Source organism: Saccostrea echinata, unplaced genomic scaffold (genome assembly GCF_033153115.1).
Source record: "Saccostrea echinata isolate AGI-Se365-2 ecotype Australia unplaced genomic scaffold, CSIRO_AGI_Sech_v1 ptg000029l, whole genome shotgun sequence".
Classification (NCBI taxonomy): Eukaryota; Metazoa; Mollusca; class Bivalvia; order Ostreida; family Ostreidae; genus Saccostrea; species Saccostrea echinata.
This window is the reverse complement of record NW_026889778.1, coordinates 25,630,045-25,640,000: the sequence shown is the minus strand read 5'-3', so window position 1 is coordinate 25,640,000 and position 9,956 is coordinate 25,630,045.

The following is a 9,956-nucleotide window of genomic DNA, read 5'->3' as shown; positions in this document are numbered from 1 at the left end:
TGAAAGTCAGATGACAAGGTCATGAGGTAAAAATCATAATGCATTCGTAAAAGTCTTGTCACAAATAGTGAAAATATGAAAAGTGCAAAAGCTAAGTACTGCTAAGGTTAAAATTGCACATGTAAAATATGAAAGCCCTGTCTCTCAAGGTACAAAAGCTATAGCAAGGGTTAAAGTGTTAACGTTTTTGAAAAGCAGGTCAAACTTCAAGGTCAAGGTCATGAAATCAAAAATCATTCTGCATTCGGAAATTTCTTGTCAATGGTAATGCTCATGTGAAATAAGAAAGCCCCATCTTCTCTCATTCAGAAACTGTGGCGAAAGTTTGAAAAGCAGGTCAAACTTCAAAGTCAAGGTCATGAGGTCAAAAATCATAGTATGTTCCGAAAGGTTTTGTCAAGAGTAACAAATGGAAGTCTGAAGTACGAAGTTCTGTCTTCTCTCATTCAAAAGTTATGACCAAGATTAAAGTATTTGTGTCAGTCAGACAGACAGAAAGACAGACGAATGAGAATTAACGTCTCTGCACTTGAAAATAGCAAAAGTGGGAGCCATAATTTCAGAAGAGGAAAGCCAACAAATTCTTTCAAACTACTCTCCTCCTTACAGCTTTAGTCCGATTCAGTAAACCTTGGTACAGAAACACAAACTAAAGTATGAAACACCAAGATACATATCGGAAAGAACAACGGTACTGTGATTATGCTTAAAAATAAGTAGGAAATTTTTGGAAACTCCTTCAGTTTTGGTCTGATTTCAATAAAACTTAGTACACAAGTAGAATATTCCAAGGCTTATTTGAATAAAGCTTGTTAAAAATTCATTTTTAAAAAATCAAGATACATATACATGTACATAATTTTTTGAATTTAAAAACTGGAAAAAATGTTGTTTCTAGTTCATGTTGTACATTCTCAGTACAACAGCCTCATCAGAGGCGTCTGTTTTTTGTGAATGTTGTCATTGTGTCAAACCCCCATTTCAGATATAGTACTTGATTTCTAGTATGTTCATTTAGGTACATGTCGGAGAAAGCATTGTAAAAAGGTATGCAATTACGGGGCAAAAATAGCATACATTGATACATGTACATGTATTTGTTGTACTTAAAGATTCCACATTTGCTATAAAATTTCGTGTACACTTTTTTTTCGCATATGGAGTAGTTCACCTGAATAATTACTTCGCAACTGCATTTATATAAGTTATTAAAGCAGGCATATAGTACCGGGATGGGAAGGGGGGCAGGGCCCCCACTTTTCCCAAATATAACCTTATACTATTGAAAATGTTCAATGAAAGGCCGCCCCCCACTTTTTGTTTTATATTTCACCCCTCCCCCACGAAATAGGATTTTCGAGTTTGGACAATTTTCCTTTTTTTTCTTTTTTGAAGTTTTTCCAGGTAAGTTGACACCCCCCCCCCCCCCGCACCAACCACCCATCCCCAATTCAAAAACGATGTTACGTCCCTGTACAGAGCTTAGTGTAATGATTAAACAAGTTCAAGATTACCATCATTATAAGTCTTGCTTACTGGACAACTACCCCATTTACTCAATTATAACATTCAACATTCATTACAAGATAACTGCTTAATAACTACAATTGTAATAATTGTTCACAGGATAACTAACATTACAACATTTGTTAGTCGCCCGCGTGGCGCAGTGGTTAGAGCGTACAGACAGACGGATGGACGGACATCCCGATCACTATATATACCCTCCCACTTTTCAAGCGGTAGGTATAACAATGGCCTAACAGTTAGTATGAAAAACGTCAGTCAGCACATGACTTAATGATAGATTGTAATTGCTGACAAGGTCATTGTATCGACCATAGAACTTACGAATTGATGACTTTAAACGTGACTGTTGATATTCTTGTTTCGTCAACTTGTTTTTCAATTACTAACCTCGTTTTAGAAATTGTTCATACGTAGAGCATGCTCTTGCGTATCGGATCAACTGAGAGATATAAACCCCATATATGCAGGTGATAAGGTACATTGTTCCATAGTAAGAAAAGTTAAAGTCATTGCATTTATCGTAAAGCTTTGTTGTTAGATTACCATTAACGTCTTTTTCTAGTAAAATATCCAAATATGAAGCAGATGTGTCAGACTCTGTAGTATCTTTTATTTCAAGCTCACTGGGATATAACGTGTCGACATATGAATGGAAATAACTATTGTTAATTGACAATACGTCGTCGATATATCTACATGTCGAGTTGAAGGCCACAGCAAGAGATTTCTTTTCCTCATGTATAAGATTTTGAATAAATTCTTATTCATATGGATACAAAAATAGGTCTGCTAACAACGGGGCGCAATTGGTACCCATGGGAATTTCAACAGATTGTTGGGAGAACTGGTCTCCAAAAACCACATAGATATTGTCAATCAGAAACTCAAACATTTTTTGTAATATGATCTAATTACCTCTTCAACACACATCGATTTGATATGCAAACATATCGTACAACCTTTCGATTGTGATTTTGAAATCTTATGCAGGTTTCACTGTACTGAAATACCCTATATTTGCCCCCCCCCCCCCCCCCCGGTTTGTTTTTTCAGTTGTCTGAGCCAAGACTCAGAGAAATCATTTTTTTTATATAAACAGATGTACTTTAACGAAAATAATATACAAAATAACCGAAAAGCAAGATACACGGATGATACTGGTGATTTTTATCCCGCCAGGACAAACAATTTATAGGTGATTTCAATCTCTTCACGAAACGCAAGAAGAAAATTGATTCCTATTCGAAAGTTAAAAGTAAAAACATGATCATTAAATCGCTTCAGTCAATTTAGTGCTTACGACAATCAGTGAGAAAGATGACTTTAAAAAGATTTTAATCTCTGAAAAACACTTTCTGTGCGGGACTATTAATTAGGAAACGACGGTAAACAATCGAGTCTCTGTTATCTACTGCCTACGCCTTTGCTGCTGAAGTGCATCGAGGGTTGTCAATCTTTGTTTTACGATTCAGAACATCAGCAGAATTAATTTGAAAAGAAAACAACTATTTTCTAAATTATCATTCTTAAATTCACAGGTGGATTTTTAGGGCAACCCCCTCCTCCTACCCGCCCATTTTGCGACCCAACACTCAGTAAAGATGAATTTAAGTCTTTTTTTTTGGGGGGGGGGGGGTTGTTGATAGATATTACTTTTATATGTTTACATAAATCATAGCAAAACTAACTTGTAAAACTGTTTTAAAAATGACTTACAAGACCTTGGTGCTTCCAAGGACCCCCACCCCCTTTTCTAGAAAGATGAATCCGGCAATGAATTAATGCCCCAAAGTTTCAGGATATGGCCTGTTTCAGGCTCCGGGTCATAAAACTTAGTCGATTTCACTTTTAATAGTGGAAAAGTGAGACTTAGATCAAAAATGAGCTCGTCTAAGTTTTATGGCCCCGGAGCCAGGCAATAGGATATTTCCAGGAAATAGGATATTTCCTCAAAAAGAGGTAAAATTCTTGCATTGAAGGCTAGAAACTAAACCAATTTGAAATTATCTTGACAAGCAAACAAACTAAACAGTATACATAGTAGTAAAATTTCGTAGCGCTGCGAATTTTTACTAAATCTGTAGTATTTTGACACATTATACATGTAATATATGATAACCTAGGTCGATAAAATTTTGAAAAGGGGGTGGGTGGTTTACACGCCTCAACCATTTTAATTTGTATATACCACTGTATGGCAAACAACCAAATGTCAAGATTTCATCTATGTCGGCAGAGAGAGAGCTTTCACATTTTTCTTAAAACATTCTGTTTTTCGCATCTGCATGATATTACAATGATAAAAATATTGGAGTGGGGTGGAGGCGGATGTCCCCTTTACCTCCCTTTTTGTCTGACCCCCTAGATTTGTTGGGCATGTTGTCAAGTGGAATGTACAATACTTAATATGAGAGATACATTAAAGGTATAGATTTGAGTTGAGAAATTTTTAGTTACTAGTGTCCTGTAACAAATGTTGTTTGTTTGTTTTTATGTTGTTTAACGTCCCTCTCGAGATTTTTTCACTCATATAGAGACGCCACCACTTGCCGGTGGAGAGCTGCAAATTTTGTCCTATACTCGGCACGTACGGCCATTGAGCAGTGAGGGATCTTTTTCGTGCCAGCACCTACTGCAACACGGGACCTCGGTTTATGCGGTCTCATCCGAAGGACCGGTCTCCACGTCCCACAGTGGGATTCGAACCCGCGACGTAAGGATCAACTCCTTACACCGCGACTCGAGAGCAGACATCCGTCCGTCCGTCAGTCTGTTACGCTTTGGGGTACCCATCTCTTATCCGCAACTCCTCTTTTACCACCGAATGAAATTTAATGAGACTTTCATAGAATCTTTGTTACATAGTGCCATTGTTCACCTCCTATTTTACTTTTTTTATCAGACACATATTTTGGGTTTGCCAGAGCAAAACATGGACACAGCAATACGGCAACTTTTTCATTATAATCAATCTCTGAAAATTTTTTAGACCATAGAAAGTGTTGTTCCATTTTGTCCACAGAATGGTCTTGATGTCTAGTTTTATCTACGTTTGTCATTCTGTCACCCTTAATTATCACCCTAGCATTAATTGTACAGATTTTAATTTTTGTTATGATTTTTCCCCTTTGAATTTGTAGGAGATGCGGACCCTAGGTTTACTGTGTGTTTGTTTGTATGCTGATACCTGTGAACAAATAGATTTTAAAGTTTAAATTCTATTATAGCCCATTTTTCAACATCATCCCGTAGCAAAAATTTTCAAAAAAAGTTAAGAAGAAAAAAGTAGGGGGAAGAGAGGTAGAGTAGGCCTTTCTTGAACTTTTCGGTACATTTTCATTTATTTGCCTACGTTTGACCGTACAGCAACAAAGAAAAATGGGCTGGGGGATCATCCAAATCAAAATTAAATTATAATACACGTACCGCACAGAACACTACAGCATTGTAAAGACGACGATAAAAGATATATATAATTTTTTTTAAAAATTACAAACAACACAAAAATAATTCTTTTATATATTCCCCCAAGTAGCCTTTAAAAACAGGAAATTTTTCATCCAAAAGGTCCTCTAAAAGAACTTTTCCTTATTACGAATGTAACAGATGATTTTGAAATTACCCAGGTTTCTGGGGGAAAACCTTTTACCGCGGAATCCCCGTCCTGCTTGAGATGACACAAGACGTTCATCTTCTGAGTAAAGAGCTGTTACTTAAACTGTTGATTTATTACATGTACTAAAGAAAATTATGTCTCTTGCAATCTATTATACTGAAATGAAAATCTAGAAACTGAATTTCTCTGAAGTACATCAGTTGCCTTGAGGCAAATTCTGAAACTGAACTCTTTCTACCATACCAACTTCTAAATGTTTTCGTTTCGTAAATTTAAAGAACCATTGGTGGGTTGTTTTCCTATTTTCTCGAGAAAACATGCCAAAATCGCTATTTGGAAATCCACTTAATGGACATATTTTTCAAACGGAAATGTTACTATATTCGACATATTTTACAAGAGAAAAAATACCCTAGGTTAATTTGAGTTTATAAAATCTAGTGAAAAGTTGAACTAAACAATGTTCTTATCTTTTTCCTTACGTGAATATAGTCGTACAAAATTTCATAATTAATTCTCGCTGATAGAAAATAAAGAAATACTACCTCTGTAACGACATACGAAATGGGACTAGTTTGTTAGGAAGAATTGTGTAGGCAATTTCAACCTTTTTTCAATTTTTACTGTAATGAAGGAGAAACTTCAGGAGTACTAGCTGTACAACAAAATATTCGAGAAGTGGTGTAAATCAGATGTGGATACTTAAAAACTCTAAGGAACTTTTAGAAAATTTGAAATCACAAAATTTTACTTAAATCAATAACATCAAAACTACGAATTTTCAACACTTTATACAACCGTTCCCCACTATACATTGAAGTCCAGGCTTTTTGACATCATAGACAGCTGCTTTTTCAATGAACATAGAACTCGTAAATATACTTAACTTGTCACTGGTCATTTGCAAAATTATTCTGTAAAAAAGCATTCTGATTGTACACACAGGTACTCTGAAGTTGATATTAAAAAGATGCTTGAGTTTCTGATTGACAATAGCTATGTAGTTTAGGCCTTCCAACAATCTGTTGCAATTCCCATGGGTACCAATTGCACCCACGTTATTAGCAGACTTATTTTTGTATTTATATGAATCAGAATTTATTCAAAAACTTCTACATGAGAAGAAGAAAACACTTGCTGTGGTCTTCAACTGGACATTTCGATATATCGACGACGTATTATCAATTAATAATAGTCATTTCCATTCCTGTGTCGATACGATATATCCCTATCCCAGTGAGCTTGAATTAAAAGATACCACTGAGTCTGACACATCTGCTTCATATTTAGATATTTTACTAGAAAAAGACGTTAATGGTAATCCAACAACGTTAACAAAGCTTTATGATATAAACGTGATGACGTCAACTTTTCAATCGTCAACTTCCCTTACTTATGTAACATTATACCCTTATCATCTGTATATGGAGTTTATGTCTCTCAGTTGAGCATGCTCTACGTATGAACAATTTCTAAAACAAGGCAAGCTATTGACAAACAAATTGATGAAACAAGGATATCATTAGCCTCGTTTGAACAGAAGTCATCATTTCGCAAGTTTTAGGGCCGGTACACACGGTAAGGCTTGCCTTTTAAGTCTAAAACCTTACATTTTGCAGGACGTACGGCTCTCGCTAAGGCATGACTTACAAGATTATAAACAACATTTCCATAAATTCCACGTGTAAACTTTTGAGGCGTAAACAGTGCACATCATTAAAATAGAAGTATAGATTATAATTACTTGCTAGGACTTTGAAATAATTTTACAGACCAGTGCAATCACACTTCTTGAAAAAGAGGAGGTTGAACAAAAGCATTTGCGGATATTTTCATTATCTTATTCGAACGTACTTACATGTTCCCTTTAATCTACCCACGTGTTTGATAAAAAAATAATAGCTTGAAATTTGTGTGAGTGGATTTCATTGGTTAAGAGGAACTTGTCAGCTAAGTCTTGTATTAAGAAATAGAGCAGTGCTCTATTCGTAAGTCAGACTTCGAAGGCTTGAAAAAACATGTATTAAGGTTGTACACACGGTAAGGCTAGAACTTAAGTTCCATGACTTATAAGGCAAGCCTTACCGTGTGTACCGGCCCTTATGGTCGATACAATGACCTTGTCAGCACTTACAACCTATCACTCAGTCAAATGCTGACTGACGTTTTTCATACTAATTGTTAGGCCGTTATTCATACACTTTTTTCCGATCATGACAAGGAGCACACGGTGGGTGTGACCAGTCGGCAGGGGATGCTCACTCCTCCATGGCACCTGTTGCCACCTCTAAATTTTGAGGTCCGTGTTTGCTCTGCTCCGAATTTGTATCGTTTCATTGGACTTTCGAGATTGAATACTGTTTAAGTTATCTTCATATTTTAAGAGCACAATTCTATATAACTGGAGAGCATTTTTGAAGGCAATGGTGTGGTCCTTATTTCAACATTTCAAAAATTCAAATTTAATTCTAAAAAAAAAAAAAGAATTTTGCTTAGCAAATTATAGAGAAAAATATGTATAAAAATCTGCAAAATCTGAGTCTTACTACCACACAATCTCTAACTGCTGCTGTATGTTGTTTCCATGGTTACACTATCATTAAATCCCGGCCGATTTTTTTCTTATGCTACATATATGTATCTGTGTTTCAAGGTCCTAAAGATATATATTTGGTAGTCTTAATTGATTTTCCATATATTTCCTCAAGAAAGCAGCATTAGCCAAAAAGTGTTACCATGACAACTATGAAAGTTATTTTTAGAATAATATTGCTATACCGTTTTATTAATAACATAAGGTCAAATATTTTTTGTTTTTCTTGTGTCAGTAATTTAATTTGACCATGTGCTTCCTTTAATTGGACCGTCACGGCAGCTCAGTCGGTAGAGCGCTCGCTGCGAAGTGAAAGTTGCGGGTCATTCGGATGAGGCCTTATAAGTTTATCGATAGGCGCTGGCTTGATAAATTTTAAGATCACTCACTGCTCAATGGCCCTGACTGCCGAGTAAAGGTCTAAATTTGAAGCCCTTCACCGGTACATGGTAACGTCTCTATATGAGTGAAAAATTCTCGAACGGGACGTAAAACAAGATACAATCAATCAATCAATCAATCAAATCCTTCATGAGTGAATACTGATCATTTTTCAGAGTTTTACAGCATTTAAAATTTATCAAAAGGTAACCATGGTTACCACTTACATTCTATATAATTTCCTAATAGCTTAAGTGGCAATAAGGTGTAATGTTTTTTACGGGAATGGTTAATCTGGCTTTCTTATTAGTCCCCTACCGGTGAAACCGGAGGGGACTATAGGTTTCCTCTGAGTCTGTCCGTCCGTCTGTCTGTCTAGCTGTCCGTCTGTCTGTCTGTCCCTCTGTCGGTCTGTCCCACTTAGTTTTCCGCACTTTTTTTTTTCTAAACGCTTGCAGATATTGAGCTGATTTTTGATATGTGAGTGTATCTTTATGAGTTACATATCAAGTTTGCATTTTCTTCCGCTTCAATAATTTTTGACGGAATTACGACCTTTTCAATTTTTTCAGGGTTTTCCGCGCTTTTTTCTAAACGCCTGCAGATAATGAGCTGAATTTTGGCATTTGACTTAAACTTGATGAGTTATAGAACACGTTCGCAGATTACACTTGCCGTTCCGCTTCAATGATTTTTGACGGAATTATGGTATTTTTTAATTTTTAACGGGAACCAGATTACACTTGCCGGTAGGGGACTAGTATTGCTTATGCAATACTCTCAGATTAGTCCTCTACCGGTGAAACCGGAGGGGACTATAGGTTTCCTCTGAGTCTGTCTGTCTTTCTGTCTGTCCGTCTAGCTGTCCCTCTGTCTGTCTGTCCCACTTGATTTTCCGCACTTTTTTCCTAAATGCTTGCAGATATTGAGCTGATTTTTGGTATGTGAGTGTATCCTGATGAGTTACAGATCAAGTTTGCATTTCGTTCCGCTTCATTGATCTTTTACGGAATTACGGCCTTTTCAATTTTTAGGGGTTTTCCGCAATTTTCTTCTAAACGCTTTCAGATATTGAGCTGATTTTTGGTCTATAACTAATCAAGGTAAAGTCACCTTGATTAGTAATAGATCAAGTTTGCATTTCGTCCCACTTCACTGATTTTTGACGGAATTATGGCATTTTCAATTCTTAACAGGAACCAGATTACACTTGCCGGTAGGGGACTAGTATTGCTAATGCAATACTCTCAGAATGCTTGCTCTTTATCAAGATAAATAAGGATTCAAAGTGGCTGAAAATATCAACTTTTCAATAATTTTCCGGCCATTGCCATGGTAACCTCGACACATAGCAACCAAATTTTTTTTTAATTTGTTTTTGGTGTAGAGCTATAACAAAGAGAAAAGGTTCATTAAAATCGGTGACCATGCATGCCAAAAAAGTTGAAGTGGTTACAGAGAAAACATCTTAAAAGGAGATGGGCGAACATAGCGTGCAGAAAGCCTATAGCTTCAGATATATAAAAATCATGTTCAGTTTGTGAATTTAATATTTAGAGTAAAGTTCTCATTATTGAAATTTATGAAATTATGATAAATAAAACTTTTCTGAGGAAAATTTTCTCGGCAAAATTTATTCTTTTATTAAAAAAATTCATGTGGTATTCGTGGGGTTCGAACCCTAGCAATAAAAATCCTGATTATTATTTTCTTTCGAGACTAGCACGCTAACCACTAGACTACACAAAACCGGATAGTGGCATTTAAATCATGTTTGTGATATGGCCCTTGACTTAATGGACTTCAAGTATTTCTCGAAAAAATGCGAATGTTATG